Source organism: Streptopelia decaocto (genome assembly GCF_964273445.1).
Source record: "Streptopelia decaocto genome assembly, chromosome: 5".
Classification (NCBI taxonomy): Eukaryota; Metazoa; Chordata; class Aves; order Columbiformes; family Columbidae; genus Streptopelia; species Streptopelia decaocto.
The window spans coordinates 19,524,721-19,541,898 of NC_138659.1; the positions used below are offsets into that span (position 1 = coordinate 19,524,721).

At 36.0% G+C, this 17,178-nt stretch overlaps 1 long non-coding RNA gene across 1 annotated transcript in view; it reads right to left on the reverse strand.

Annotated features, from left to right (window-relative positions):
- The window catches only part of LOC309440178, a 40,378-nt gene extending 35,752 nt beyond the window's left edge, over positions 1–4,626 (reverse strand). Inside the window, exons 1-4 of the long non-coding RNA XR_014184147.1 lie at positions 4,266–4,626; positions 3,231–3,297; positions 2,441–2,543; positions 1,751–1,792 (exon numbers count right to left, since the gene is read on the reverse strand). This is a non-coding gene — a long non-coding RNA (uncharacterized lncRNA). The remainder of the gene's footprint in view (positions 1–1,750; positions 1,793–2,440; positions 2,544–3,230; positions 3,298–4,265) is intronic.
- Between the last annotated feature and the right edge of the window lie 12,552 nt (positions 4,627–17,178).

The following is a 17,178-nucleotide window of genomic DNA, read 5'->3' on the forward strand; positions in this document are numbered from 1 at the left end:
GCACTGCCCGGAGGCTCGGCCCCGCTCCCGCGTGAGCCCCGGGCAGCGCCAGCACCGTCTGCGGCGCAGGAGAGACCGTGGCGAACACGCGCTTGGGGCTTGCTGCCGCGTTGCTAAGAATAGCGCAAGCGACATCCTTCCTGCCATCAAAGAGCGCGGCGGCTTCCAGAGCGGGGCTGAGCGGCGGGCAGGGTGCGCGGCTGGCGCCGCCTGCCAGCTAACGGGGCCGGCCAGCGGCTCCCGCCCCGCTGCTGGGGAGGCGCGACCTGTAACCGGAATCACAGGTGCCGCTTCACGTGTGCTCAAGCGATCGCCCGACCACGAATGTACAAACCACCCGAACCACGGAGCCCTGCGCGGTCACCACAAGCGGGTACTCTCCTTAGAAGGCCGTTCCAGGGATGCTGAAATGTGACATTTTTAACAAAGCCAGATCCTAGTATCTCCGTTGCTACCCTTACCTCAATACAAATGGTTGCACATAATGCCATCAAGTTAATGAAGCTGCTCCCAGAAGTGAGGTACTACAAATAAGCAATAATATTTTAACCGTGTCTGTCAATCGGGCGTGTTTTACACACACGACTGGCACCCATGTCACTGGAATCCTTCACCACGTAGGAACCAGGCAGTACATCCACATCACTCAACGTCTCACCAGCCATGAACACGACAACGGGTGCACAACCGCTGCATGTCCAGCCGTGGACAAGGGGTAACACACACATACACGCCACCTCACTGGCCCTGCTGCCCGCAGCCTCACCAGCTGCGGGATTTGTTGGCCACTGTCGCAACACAACCCTCACCACCAACAACGCTCATTGGTTCAGTTGCACATGTGGAAGAAATTTATCCTTATAACAGAAACAATATAAAAGTTTTGTTATTTTCTAATAGCTTTTTAGGTGAAAGCAATCAATACCTTTTTCACTATTTTTCTAATAGGGTATGCCCACTGAGATGCTAATAAAATCAGAATAGAATTCTGCTCCATTTCTAACTATTGACCACGAAAGCCCTTGATATTTCTATAGCATTTTACTACTGACTTGCAAATTCTATTAAAATGTTAAACTGCAGAGGTACCTTAGCACAAAAACTTTGAACATTTTAAACACTAATTTTGATCATTAACTTAATGCAAGTAATGCAACAAGGTCTATAAGTTCCTTCTGATTTTTATACTTTATCTGTAAAAAAAAATATATCCCATTGTGCCAGTTCAACCTGTAATGATCAAGTACTTTTCATCTGCCTAACTGGTGCAAAGCCTTGAGTCAAATTTTAAAATCTCAAAAATATCTAATTGATGTAAAAAAAATTGAATTTGATGCAATTTCTATACCAAACAAAATTTAGAAGACAATTAATTAAAACTTGCTCCTTTTATCATTTAAATAGTATCCTTCAAAAAGCATGTAAACTTAACAGCTCGTTTCAAAATGTAAATTAAATAATGGAGGATTAGGACTGCTAAGTGTTAAAAGTGTTAAAAGAAAGACCAGGAATTCAAAAAACTTAAAGCAGCAGTAAAATATTAGTCAATGCCTGTGAGAAATGAGTCTGTCCCTTTATTCAGGGTGTCTGTGTTTAATGGTAAGCCGGGATGCATATAAGCCAGTCCAAGCATGAAGGGCAGTAGGACACTCATATGGAAAGCCAACTTTGTCCCTCAGTTATCAAGATAAGAAACCTGTCATTTCTCTCATTCACTCTGTCAGCCTTGAGATACTCTAAGCAGACTTACCTCTGTGTTGTACACCCCATATATCAGGAAGATGAAGAGACCCTGTAAAATAAAATGGAGGGAAAAAGCTGTTAACTCTAATCATTTCAGCAGTAGAAATACCTGAAATAAACTTTCATGGGAACAGACAAAAGAAGACACACTTCATCAAGGTCAATTTATTTTTCTATTTTTCAACATTATAAGCTGTACCTTGAGCATTTATTTGATAATGTGGGAGTGCATCCCTACAGTGTTCATGGTATTCAACTGTTTGGCAGTGAAAAACTTAGTACTACAGGATCTAAAACATTAATTAGAAAAATTAATTTTATATCTGAATGGTCTTCTGAATAAAACCGCAAAATAAATTTAAAATAAAAGTGAAAACACAAAGATGCTAAAGCAAACCAAGAAGGAGATTTTTTTTTTAATGAAATTAGGAAAACATATTACTAATTTCTACACTAAAAATCTACTCCTGCATAATGTACACGCCCTCAATGAATTATTTTAGAAATTTAAATGGGAAGTAAGAGATGTATGAGGACAGAAAAAAAGAAATAATGAAAGTAAGCAAATAGTATACATGATTTATCAAAGTTCTTTTAACAGCTTCCTTCAAATTGGTCTATTATTAGACAAAACAAGCTAAAACAAAACAAACAAACAAAACCACCAAACAAACAAACCAACCCCAACACCACTCACTTCAGTAAGTTGCTCTGAAGGCTTTCACCTTAAAGGATGTGTTTCCAGGATCTAAATTAACAGTGCAACACAGTACTGATTCTTGCAATCTGCACGCAGAATCCTGAAAAACACAGGCAAGTTACTAGGAAGAACAGAATAGCACATGGAAATAAAACTTAAAAGAGAAAGCTTCCTAAGAAAATGGTTCTGTAACTCAGATTTACCATGTGCTCATAACCTATTTTTAAATTTATTTGGAAAGCAACCTTATCTTGTAATGTTAATATTTAAACTGTCTACTCAAATATATCAAGAAAAATACTTCACTTTGAGACAGAAAATATTTTCTGAAAAGAAACTACATTTGAGTAAGAAAGAAATTACAACATTTCAATCCAACATGCAAATTACTTGAAAACAACTAGATTAATTCTGAATTTGCTCATCAGCAAATAGGCAGAAAATAGTAAGAGCTATCAGTCATGTATAATATTTCCATGGATTACAAAATGTCAGCATAAAATCCTTGGGAGAAAGAGTGGTTTTGCTTCATTTTTATTGTTTAGCTTTTAAGAAAAGCCCAAATCCAATACTTCCTTTCAGGTATTTACAGATGACATCAGTGACCTCAACAATAAGTAAAAATAGATTCAAAGAACATACAGCTACATTTCTGAGTGTGCTTTCATATGAAATATACCACAATTATATCATGCTGCTTATTTGTAAACAGAATCCAGGATCTTGGCAACTCAGGTAAGTGAATTACTCACATACAAACTTGCTTGTAGAATAAAATCCCAGTTACCTCTTTAAATAGCGTTAGCTGACCATTCTGAATCCTTTTGCAGTATCATCTCAAATCTGCATTTAGACTGTGAAAACAAAGAAAAAATATGGTTAATTTTAACTAAAGCTATACCAAAATAAACTTAGTTTTATCTGAGATAAAATAAATATTTAAGTTATAAGATGTAAGATGAGCACATCATAATTGGACTGAACATAGGTACAAGTTCCTTTCTCAGGCCTCTCCCAGAAAAGTGAGTAAAATCACATGCGGCTTGTTATTCATGTACTTCGATGAGTGAAAAGTCTGGCCAAAACTGTCAGTCCAAACAACGTTGTTTGGTACAATATTAAGACTAAAAAAAGTATACATTCAAGCTTTTCAACACACTGGCATGCTTTCTTTTTAACCTAGAAGCACGCAAATAATGTTTTTAACTGCTTCTCAGTCTCTTCCAAAATCTATGAATCTCCTATAATCACAGGCAGACAAACTATAGTTAGATATTCAGGTTTGTATATATGGTAATCTTACAGAAAATTCTGAAACAAATTAGTAAAGATTCCAGATCTTGAATTGGCATGCCAAGTTTTTTCTTGACCTTGATACCACCTCATTTAAATATTTAACTGTTAGAGCTATGAAGTGCTGTGGACACTCTTATCTTAATTATTCTTGTAGACTTCTGAGAGGTTTTTTTGTCCTGTGTTGTTTTACCATTTTGTGTGGGGCAGAGGGCAGGATTCCTTTAACGTCAATGAATTATGCTGATAGAATCAGCCCAACAGGGATTTTACTGATTGCTCACAGTGAGTTACAAGATATTGCACCCAAAACTGGTAGAGAGGGGTAATTTTCCACACAACACTGTCATGAACAGTTACCTCTACAAAATAACTTGTGCAGAGATCAAAATAAAGAGGTAAAGATCCTCAGGTGGTTTGAAATGGGGAAAGTAATATTGTCACACATAACTGATAGTTCAGTTTCTTTAGCTCATTAATTGCGAAAAAGTAAGAGCTGCTCTGTTTCTCCAGCGGGCAGTGGTGTTACCTGCAGCATGGTTCTGTGAGTGGCTGCCTCAACCCTTCAGTGGCTCAGGCTGGTCAGATGTTCTTTGGCTTCCGGGAATTAAGCAGTGTTGTGATCAAGCTAGTAATTTTATCCAGAACTGTGTTTTATATCTGTTGGGACTTAAACAAACAAACAAAAAAATCCTTCATTAAGAAGCACAGAAGGCACACTTGTATGTTTTCTTTATGTTCTGATAGCACATATCAACACCCAGAGGAACTGTAACCATGCTGTGCTAAGTACCATATAAACACAGAATAAAGGCATCTGTGCCTCGACAAGGTTAAAGGTTTAAATGACCATGCACAGAGAAAAAGAGAACATACAAGCACATGTATCATTTTTCAAGTCTTGTTGAGAGGCAGGACTTGTTCTTGGTAGACATCAACTAGAAGGTAAAAACCTTTGGCTGAGCTAGAATCCTGCTTTTTGGAGACTAAAGAACAGAACTGCCATGTGCTTAATTACAGTTCTATTTGTCACTCTGTGCAGGGCGTAAAGGGATTGCTCGGCTTTTACATTTGGCAGGTCTTCACAGAATTGTCCTTGCTATCTTGAATAAATCAGTCTACGGACAGTTCTAATCTTTAGCAAGTTTGTCAGGATCTGTTCCAATTTGGGTGGTACCACTGAAAGTTTACAGTCTTATCAGAAGTTCATTCTGCTTTAGGGCAACAAAAACCTGCATGGCAGTTCTTTTATCAGAAGATTCTTTCCCTGATTTTAACGCGTCTCTCAATCTGTTAGCATTTGACATTTCCTAAAAGCTTCCTTTTATAGAAAGTATATTTCATTCCAGATTAAACAATAAATTACCCTATTTTTTTGGTGTGGTGGAGAATGTTACACTGATACGTTTAATATTTTGAATTTCGGCACTTTTTCAACGTACCCATTTTCAACTACATGGAATTACTTCATCCTTCTTTCAATTTTTAAGCCTTTGATCTTTCATTTGTTTGACATTACTAAGAAGGATTTTTAAGAATTCTCAACTACTAAAATCCATACTGGAATACTTCAAAAGCTCAGTTAAATAAAATCGTATTTGCAAAATATGCCTGTAAACACTACGTAGAAGAATTAAAATCAATGAAATACATTCTTAGTAAATTAATACCTAATAACAATATTTTTTAAATGCCTCTGGTATGCCCATAAAAATTATCATCACTAAAAAAAGTTTGTGGTGCAAGAAATTTTCTGCTATATGGGAGAGAGAAAGATGGTAGATCCTATGCACCCATATGGAACTAATTCTGCTTATTTTTTCATTAATTAAAAATAACTGTATTGTGGCAGTGAAAACTGCAGATTGCAAATAGAACTCATTTTATTCACACAAACAGTTTTTCTGTAATCACAAAAAAAAAAAAAAGTCTTGGCAAGGATAGATTAAGGGCTTACTGGTTTTGTTTTAAATGCAAACCGGTGCTAGAATTTATAAGCCTCAGAAAACTTGTGTCCTGCAACATGAGGGTTAATGCAAAGTATACCAAGTTCCAAAATGACAGAACTTTTCTATAATAGATGAAGAAGTTAAAATCTTTACTTCAACAGTTAACAAGCAAGTACTGCTGTGAAATTTTGAAGTCCCTGTCCCACAAGCAGCTACTTCAGGTCTTGCAGTTATCACTTAAGTTAGTACTTGCAGACTTAGCAAACAGGAGGAGACAAGGTGACTTTGATTCAGATTTTCTGCTATAAAAACTAGAAGTTTAAAAAACAAAATAAAAGAACACAGACACACAGGAGTTTTGTAATGCCAGCAAATTAACAGATCCTCAGAAACTGGGCAGTAATAAACTGTCATAGCAAAGGCCCTGGGGCAAATCAGCAAGGTACCCTGTAAAAGATTCTTTGGTATGACCTTGGAGATTAATTCTTCTTTGCCTCAGCTGCATATAGAACTAGATGTTACTTCTTAGTTTAGAGCCGTGTTAGAAAGATAGTTCCATTAATGTCAGATGAAGTGGAGATGGGTAGGTAGAGCATCACTCTGGATTCCACACCAAGAACCTCTGCAAGAAATGAAGTACACAGGTTTTCAGGTCACTAAGGAGCTAAACAGGAAATTTTAGATGAAATTATATTAAATATGTGCAGTAGAATAACTGGGATATAGTATATCAAAAGGGCAACTCAGATTCTCCACAGCCTTATCAAATTGGCATTCCATGTTGCCATATGCAAGCCTACCCTGAAGTTTGTTTTAGATAAAGTCAGCAATAAACGCTCCACACAAGGGTATGTTTAGAATTAAAGGAAATTTTCATGTTAAAAAAAAAAAAAAAAAAAGGTTGGAAGGGACTTACAGAGGTCACCTGTCCACCTCTCTGCTTAAGGAGGGATAGGCTGTTTAGATGTGAGAATAAGCTATCATATGGCAGATACAGCAAAATTCTAACATGTACGTCATCTGCCAGGTTTTTTAAACCACCTTCCCAAGATCCTACTGGAGCACCTAGATAAGAATGTGTTGATCTGCTTTTTGAAGTGATCAGAGTCCTTTTTTCTGCCTGTCTTTAAAGAGGACAACTTGACCTTTGGAATAAACCTATAAGCATTTCAGGACTTTTTTTTAAATGGAAATTAATCATACTATAAAAGGCTTTCCTGCTCCTGTTTCTTCTTTTCAGGGTTTTGGTTTACAAATCAAGATACTCTTTCACAACTTACTGACAACATGCAAAGCCAAGAAATGAAGCCAGTTTTTTTTTTTTTCCTGATCAAATTAATTACCACAATCGCACCATCTTGTATACATCAAAGATCTAAATAGATACAGCCCCAGTCACAGAAAGAAAGATGACAGTGTCATGCTTCTGTCCATTTTTTTTTCAGTAGCCTGTTGTTCATACACATCCAAACAAAGTAGTTTTAAAAAACGACAACTATCTTGTGCTCAGAGCTTGATCTTGCTATGCCATTGCACAATTCCACCGCTGTACAAGAAATGTCTTCCTATACAACGTTGTATTTAGAATGCTACCTGTTTGGAAACAACTGCAAATTTCATTCTACCTGCTTACTTTTATCAGCTTATACCTCCTTCCAGCTGCCATCTATTCCTTGTGCTTGTCATCAGCTCCGAGATTACTTTGTCTGTTATTAAACCTTTGTCTGTAATTATTTTATAAAAAATTCTCCAAGTACTTTTAGTGAGCTAGGGAACATACAGGGAAATGGATTGTATTTCACTCAAATAATTAATCCATGCTCTTTAAAACAATAACATCTTTTAAAACCTTCTGTATTGAAAAAAAATACTATATTCTCATTCTAAAGGCTGGTCTGCTCCACACAACAAGTTAACACACATACAAATAAGGACAATACCTGTTTGCAATGTGTTACATCGTGCAAAAACCAGAATCCATAAAGCTTAAAATATGTCTTTAGGATGTTAAGATACACATATACTTCCGCACATTCTAGGTGGAGTGTTATTCATCCTGGATTTCATTACTAGCCTAAAAGAAACCTCAAAAAAGCTGCCTAAACTCTCTTCAGTCAGATGAATTAGTGATAGACACTATTTCCCATAGACCTAATCTCCTTGTGATGTGACTGAACAGGTTTGCCACATCCTCTCCCCCATTTTTCACATCAGATCAATTCTGTTTGGATTAGATATGGAGACACACTGGAAAAGAAACACAGTATTTGAGGCCGCATTCCAAATACAGCTTTTTGTATTACCTACCTGATGCTACCCCTCCCCTATTAGCAGAAGTCCTTTCGGGCTTTCAAATGGGAGTTTTGCCTGGTTACAGAAAGGCTCTTGGCACACAGCAGTACAGTTATTGGCACAAAAGTGCATAAAGACAAGGGAGCCCTACGTGCTGCCTGTAGCTCCTCCAGTACTCGGTCAGTGAATCCTTCTCTTGAACAATACTCACCTTTAATATTAGAAGATGACTGTATCCATGACCTTTCATATATTACTGTTGTCCTATTGTTGATGCAAGAATAACTGCCTTAAAATCAAACATAAAACATGTTCATTAAGATCCCTGTTATCAGAACTTACTTGAATGCTACCTCTTACAAGATATCACACACCTCTATCAATTCTGAATTTCTGTGAGAAGTAATAATCACTTAGGTCTAGATTTGTAGAGATCTTCAGACATCTCAGTTGTACTGATTTCAAAATAAATTTTAAACTGAATTAGACTTCAACTACCGTTGCATGTCTGGGAAATGTTGATGGGCCCATAATAATATACTATAATATTCAAACCCATATATTAACTTCCTGATATTATGGTTGTGGATCTGAAACTCTTAGCAACTACCCAGAAATAGGGTTGTATTGTTTGGTGGTGCGATTTTGTTTGTTTTGTTTGTTTGGGGTTTGTTTTCCTTATTTTTTTCTTTTTCCTACCCCCCCGCCCCCCAATGTTTTTCTGTTTTAATCCTTGCTTGCAAGATGGGGTCTGGTTTTCATAATAAAATTTTAAAAGTTACAAATATTAATTTTGTAACTTCCAATTTGTATTTTCAAAAAGAAAATAATTCAGCTAAAAAAGGAAAAAGCCAGATGTTTCCAAACCAAAGATCCAAGTGTCAGATATACACTACATTGTTTTGAGAAAGTTTGACATTTATTATAAGTCTAAAAATGTTAGTATGAAAATAGTTTCCAAAGGTCATGCTTACATTTTCTTGATTGTTCCATAGCAAATATGTTCAGTTCACAATTTGAGTTCTTTCGAGCCAGCGCTGCCACATGATTGTGAAAGCCATGATGGGCTCTCATTGCTTACACATAATGAAGCTCTCTCAACTATTTAGATTTATACTGTATGTTGGGTTCCAAATACGCTTTTGAAATTTTGCTTTCATTCGTGTTGTTGAAGTTACACTAAAAACCACTGTGCTTACATACTTTGAAGGACTCTTCATAGTTTTGCTGCATACTAAGTGATGAAGCCTTAAACTGCTCAGTTGATGATGGTAGTTGACCTTAGTAAAAATTTGAGAAATGCTAAATATAAAATAGTATCTCAGGTATAATTAATAAAAAGAACTTGCAGCCCTTTACCTTACAAAAAAGCCCATGTAACTGTAGGGCTGTATAAATAATTGATTTTTCAACTACTGTCTCAAAATAGGCACTGAAATTAATTGCTACCTCAGGACTGACTGAAAATTCATGTGTTCTCAATTTTTATAGCAAAAGAAAAACATTTAATTGAAGGGGTGAGAAACTTTTAAATTTAATTGCGCTTCTTTTTCAAGTATTTAAAGATCTCACAGAAGTATATTTTAAAGTAGGGGATTTTAAAGGGATGAGCATGTTAACACATTATTTTCACCTAAAAACAATATACACTTTCAATGTTCTTTCTGAGAAAACTAGTCAGAACATTTGATGCAAGTTCACAGATTATTTCTGCTGAACTGAGTTTTAATTTCTGCCTAGCACTAAATAATTCATAATTCAATTAAGCAACTTCAAGATAGTAAGAAAAAAAAGTCTCTTTCCACATTAGTTTGCAAAAGAGACAATGTGCTCTAAAAACGTATTTTATGAAAAGCAGTTGTCTGAGTTTTATATTCCAAAGAACCATCTCACATTCCTTTGCATCACCTCTTTCAGTTCCTATTGTCCATCCCTAACTATCGTGGAACACTTTTGTCCCAGCCTTCCCACTCTCATAGTGTCAGTCCTCCTTGACATTACACACATGGTTAGCCAGAAAGGGAAAGCAGCCACTCCAGATGAGATGCAAAGCAACTTGGGGGCGATGTTATGAGAAGGTCTGTGAGGAAAGGTAAGGAGAGGAGGAAAGGCTTAAACAAGAGGAGGAACAGAAAGTGTGCAGTAGCAGACTGTATCAGGCTGCTCAGACAAGTGAATCAAAACCAGATTAGAACAGATAGGCCAAATCCCAGAAACTTAGTCCAAACCTAGTCAGGAGAATAATTCTTAAAAGATAACTGTGAAAAGAAACAACGGTTCTACAGCTTTAAACGTTCAGTATAGGCTATGAATAGGATATCTGCACAAAAGAGGCATTAGTTGAATGCATGTGGTATTAAAAGCATCCTTTCAAAATAAAGATTAGTGTCTGCAATTAAATCCATTGTTAATCTAACCAGAAAATGCCCTTAAAAGGTACAGCAGTTAGAATATCATGTAATGGCTAAAAACTAATTCATCTCCATGCAGTGTGATTTAAATTGGATCTTTGCTCACCACTCAAGTGCTGAAACTGGCTGTAGACAGGCAGCTACTGAAAAGCAAAAAGGAAGATAGAGACAGGAATTCATATGGTTTTCTACTAGTGCCTTCCTTTACATTTTTTAAGTTTCTTTTTTACGTATTACCAATAATTTTACGTTTAAAGATTGAGTAGCTATTTTCATTTGGCCATGCATGGCACAACTGTCAGTTTACTTGAGCTAACTACAAGGGCAGACCACAGTAATTCCAGTTCCTTTGGAAAAACTCTTACTTGAAATGGTCAAAAAATACATATATAAACTCAAGGCTTTACTGTGACCTGAAAAATTTGTTCAGTAATTTTAGGGAAAAACAATGCTCACAGGGTCTTCAAATAGCAAAGTGGAGTTTCTGGTTTGGGTTTCCTTATCTTTTTATTTTGTTTATGGTAGTTGGTTGCTGTGGTTTGTTGTTGTTTTTTGTTGGTTTTGTTTGTTTGTTTGGGTTTAAGGTAGTCACTTCAGAAAAGTCAAATCAACAGGATTCTTTTTACATCAGATTTAATACTTGGAAATGTCTGGTTAGTCTGGAGAACCTGCAGATATAAACAATGAAAAGCTGAATAGAAGAGGAGATTTCATATTCTAGTCTAATAACAAAGCACTTTTTTTTTTATCCCTCCTCCAAATATTTTACATTTCTCCTGTAGAGAGTATTTTTCTCCATGAAAAGGTAGATTGCATGAAATTTTAATTTAAAGAGGCATAGTCTAATAGCAATAAGCCATGCCAGAGTGTGTATCAAGAGACTCATTGGCAAGCCTTTTGAGTGATCGAAGGCACTTGGTCTTCAACCTGTTTCTTTGCAGCGCACACAGGACGTGCACCAATAGCCAACACATACATCTTTGTGTGGCTTATTCCTACTACATATTAATCAACATGGCAGGCTTAAGTTGGTTACTAGTCATTCCCCTACAGCTAGAGAGTACTGGAAAACAAACAAAGATTTTGTTTGCAATTGAAAGAACACAGCGTCTTTAGGGTCTTGGGAGAACCATGACTTTCAGTCTGAAGAGGCAATACTTTCAAAGTTCCAATCAGCATTTAATTTTGCTAACTCAAGCAGCTTCAGATGTAATACTGTGATTCTGCACGTAAAGGCAATCACAAACACAAAATTGGAAGGAGTCAATCCTACACTGTATCTTAAAGAGGACAATAAAGAAAAAAAAAAATAGGTTTCAGTGCCTCAAGAGCAGTGGATGGACTCTACCACATTTACTAGCTACATTTACTTTCTCAATTTACAAAGCAGAGTAAACATAACAAAATGGTGCCTGACATTGAGAAGATTATTCTTAGTCTGTATGAACTCATTTGTCAATACGTTCAAATTCCTATACACGGTGTGTTTTGCCTGGGTCTTCTTCATATTTTTGAAAACATTCTCCAGTATTGCATGTAACGGGATTGGTGTGTTGCCTCACACCTGCATGCACAATATGCAACACTAATTGTATTCACATCATGAAATGTTTTCTTTGGCTGATGGACTGAAAAGAAGAACCCTGACTTTATGATTACTCCATTAAAAAATAATTTGATGTTTAGCTCATTATAGGGCATGTCTAAGAGCTACAGTGCAGCCATTGTGGAACTTCAGGGTTCCTATAGAATCCTGTGTGATTTGTTTATGATGTAGTGATGATTGACTGTCAGTTACTAATAAATGGTAAATAAAAAAGTAACCTGTGATATTAAAGTACTACATTAGCTACATTGTGATTAAATTAAAGTAACACCACCAGCTATAAACCTTTATAGAATCTCCTCAGCCATGCAGTAATTCTCCTAACTATACTATTATGTAGAGCACAAATATTTCTTTGTAAGTCTGAAGCAATACATCAGGGAAGCATTTACTGCTAAAGCTAGATTGAGAGTAAATGCATCTTGGGTTGCTATGAATAAAGCTCTAGCTTCTCATTACTTTATGACAAGACACAGAAATTCACTTTACTTTTCATTTAAGCTTTTCTGCTTCAGTTTATAGATGTATGCCTTCACGCTTTTATTCCCTTCTCGCTTCAGCCGTACGTAATAAATGATTATAAATTTTCACATTTGACCACCTCTCTGCTAGTCTCATGCTTAATGCACAAAGTTAGGAAGCTGCAGGTAAAAATTTCACAAACACTTTTATTTATGATGTTGTCCTTGGTAACGGAAATTTCAATGTACTGAAATGAAAAGTATGATTAAAGGGATACGACGTCCTGACAAGGATAGTAGAGGGCAGCCTTCTATTTCCCACTGAAAATATATAATACTTTTTTGACATCAATTTCATAGAGAATAGACATGGGCTAGTCATGAAAAAAAGACACAAACATGTTTCTAACTTCAGTGTTGTTCTGCTGTCTTAAATTAAACTTACTCCAGAAATATTTTGTCCAAGTTACACAGCTTTCAAGTTCAAGTCAGGCACATAGGTAATTTTGTATAAACAAGACACTATGCAGTGAAAAAAAAGCCTTACTGGTAATTTTCTGCAAAATTTAAAAAATAAAACAACTCTCCTATGAAGAGAGATATTATTTTCTCATTTCCTCCTGTCACTTTCCCTATCATTTTATGACTACAATAGGATTTATTGCTTGGAGCTTTTGTCTGGTTTTGATTGTAAATTCATTTTGGCTAACTCCTATTGTCCTATGCAGCTGAAAAGTTGTCACATGCTTGAAACAATTTAGAAGTAGTACCTTAATGATGTCTGGTTTATTTTTAATTAAACCTATTTTATCTTCTCTTTAAAAAATAAATCAAAGGTTTAAAAATCCCATACAGCATTAAGAGTATTGATAATATTGGCAGATAAATGGTAGAACTGAAATAATATTAAGGTTATGTTACTACAATTTATAGTTTTAGATTACATGAAAAATAAATGCATCTAAAATCTCAATTAATTCCATCTTCTTGAGCAACTTTTGAAATTAGAAGTGGCACATTACCTTAGGCAGGTGATGTTACCAATTAGAATCACTTTATAACTTCAAAATAATAATAAAAATAAATAATAAGAATAAAAAAGAAAATAAGAATAATATAGAAAATAAGAATAAAAATCCACACCAAACACCTGCTAGAGTTTACCATCCAGACAAATATTCTATCCACTTTCAAATAGCATAGATACAAATAGAAAACATCCCTTTGAAATGTCCTGTTTATGGAAATAAGAATTGAACTACCACATTCCAGAGAATTAAAGTATGTAATTATGTTTAAATTTATTTTAAAAGTTTTCAAGAAAACAAAGCTTCTGCATTTAGGCTTTTTAGGAAAAACAGGCAAACCAGCCTATGTAAAGGAAGGGGGTAGTTCAGGAGTTCCATACATGAAACATTGAACTTTTCACCCCTAAATGACTTGTTTCAAATCCTGCTTGGATTGGTACAGACTAAATCTTGCTTTTATGCATTGGGTACTCTAACATCCTGTGCTTCTGTGAATATATACAAAACTCTCAGTTTATACTCACCATCACATGTGTCTGTGTACAATTCCTAGTGAATGCTTTTTGTAACTAGCATTAAAGGGCATAATTAGCAGAGAAATAGTAATGACCAAACTATTCTTCTAATCCCGTGAATTTCATAGATTAACTACCTTGACAGAGCAACTCTAGCAGATTACCCCTTTTCTTTAACAGTAGGAATAGTTTAAAGGAAAAAAATACAGAATATCATATTGGTATTAAAAAGTTATGCTTATTAAACTTTTGAGACATTGTTTCCCAAATAAGGGTTGAGGAATTAACTTTTTTACAAACAATTTGTTCTGTTGCAGATACCCAGTCATTATGTTATTAAGTCAAAATCCTCACAGATATACATTCAGAATGCTTTTCAGTCTGTACTTTTAACAGCATCTTACCTTTCTCTAACAGGAACTGCAAATATTTTGTGAGAGATTCCATTTGTTGGTTAGCTATCACAGAACCCTGAAAAAATACATTATGTCTTATGTCTGTTATTAAAAAAACCCTCACAAATTATAATAAAAGCAAAATTACTGGCAATTATCATTTGAATGTCTATATTAATCCATTTCAGATTTACTGTTACTCTAAGGTTTTACATCTTGATTTTTTTTCTCCTACCTTACCCCACAATTACAAGCCCCTGTGGTCATTTATTCCTTTTATAACCACTGCCATTATAATACCAGCAATCTACATTGCTGAGCATTCTGTACAGTGTCCTTACTAAAACACACTCTATTCTGAATGCATTTTAATATTTGCAGCTTGAAATCTGACAACAAAAAAACCTTAGACATGTGGGATCAATTAGGCGAAATAAAGCGTACAGGTTAGAAGTACCACAACAGAGCTCACACTTTCTTTTTAACTTGCTAATGTCTCTGACCCCTCTGTACAAAAGCATTTTAATCAACATTTATACATTACTTTTTTAAGCCTTACCATTTAACAGGCTGTAAAAAAATGTTTAGTAATCAATTACACACATCAAGTTGATATGCTGCAGGACTGAGGGTCATATAAACTTACAGCTACATCTGAAAGAGTTTGTGAAAGCCACATGGGGAGCAAACTCGCTTTTACCTTTCAAGCTTGCAAGCAAAAGGACAGCTTAATTAAACCCAATACAGAGCGTCTCCTCAACCTTTCTGAAGCTCATGGTAAAAGCACTGACAACTGTTTTTTGGGGGCTCCAGAGCATTTGCTTTATGTCTTCAGGCTTGGGCTGTGCATACATACAGTGCCAATAAGAAACATCACAATCAAGTGATCATTTTAGATAAATTTGATTCTGATCACATGGCCTAATCCAGCGCTGGAACAATAACCTAAATCTGGACCTGGCTACTGATGTCTGGTATGAGATACGGGTCAGCGAACATAAATGCTCTATTTGTAATCATAAAAAGAGAGATAATGCATAGGATGCTAAACTATTGCTTTGCCTCCCCGTCATCTTATGGGGAAATTGATGGGTCATATTCTCCAGAAGGATAGGGAGAGGATGTGGCTGATTAGGAATGAGGGGGTTGTTCTTGACTATGCATCTTTTAAAGGTATTTCTTTTCTTTCTTACCACTATTTTCAGGAGAACAGGATTAATAAGAGTGGATACCCCACTATTCAACTAAGGTATTGCTTTTAGGGGAGGGAGATCTGCTTCATTCCTTTATCAAAAACACCACCCAACTCATTCTAAAGTCTTCAACAGCCCAGCATGGTTTCTCAAACAGCTCCACCTACTCTTCTTGGGGTTCATATGCAGGCCAACCTTTTAGCTTTCGGAGAATCTCCAGGCTGTCCTGTTCCTTGCAGGCACTCTTTGCTTACCACCTGCTAAGCTAAGAAGAAATGTAGTTTTCTAGGTTTCTCTGTCACTGTCTCTGACAGTGAGCAGGAAACTTTATTTTACAAGGGTTTTACTTTTACTAATATTAATCCCATACCATCTAACTAGGTCAATCCCACTCTCTCTTCAGGACCTTCTGGGTAACTCATTGTGCCTAGATTAAAACAAACAAGAGGCCATTTCAGTGACATCCTTATTTTCAGATAAATGCTTACTTATAGGACAAGTCAACAATTAAATGGGAAATATAATTTAGAGGCGTAACTTCTTTATTCTTTACTATAGTCTTCAAAAATAGGATAACCAGAATTCTTCTAGAACTGTATGTAAAGTGAGGTGCATAGTGCACCTACAGGACACAGTTGAGTGTATCCCACATATTCACAGTACCTCAGCATAAGCGCTGAAGTTCGCAAACATTCAGACACCTCTGATTCCACCTAATGGACATTTCAGGGTTGAAAAGATCCAGGGAAATTTAGACAGATCGTAGCTCTGTCCAAAAATATTTCATCAAGTAAGAAAGCTCCATAGTTAACGTAGTTCTTTAAGCTAAATACTAAAATGTGTTTTGATTTGGAAGAGAGACTTCAATAATTTATTTCTTGCCATGATTTTGGTTGTCCTTAACCTGAATTGGGCATTTATCTGTATTATTACAGATTCATTGATCTGACTTCAACCTGAAGTTACTGAGGTTTTATAAGACTGCAATAAAGCTTTCTTTGCATTAACTAGCCAAGCACATAAACATTTTAATGAACTGTTTTTACATGGTTCGTTGAGTAGCTCCTCGTCTCCTCTAATACAAATCACTTTTCCATCACACTCAGCCCTCCCATACAGGCCTTTCTTCACAGGGTACAAAATGCAAATTCAATAGCAGTTCCACGGAAATGCAGCAGATACTACATTCTGGTCAGTATATCCCAATGGTGAAAATGTTTAAGCTATTCTATCATATAAATAAAATCTCCAGCAATCACAAGCAATGAAATAGAATATGTAGAAGAGCAAGGGTCACTGCTGGCACTGAGCAAACTGTGAGGGACCACTGTAAAATAAGCCTCTTGGAGCTACCGCATTGCACTGCAAATGTTTCAGACAATGAACTACAGTGTTGCTGTGGAGTACTGGGGGAGTTAAATTGTCATTAATCATAAAACAGGCCATCTCTCAAACAGGTATTTGTTTATATTGACCTAAATGTTGAAATAAATTATTGAAGTCAACATCAGTGTAGACCAAATCTCTTTGGAATAATTAAATGACAATAATGACAAGCATTTTGGTGTATTCCAGTCTACCTTTAAAAAGCA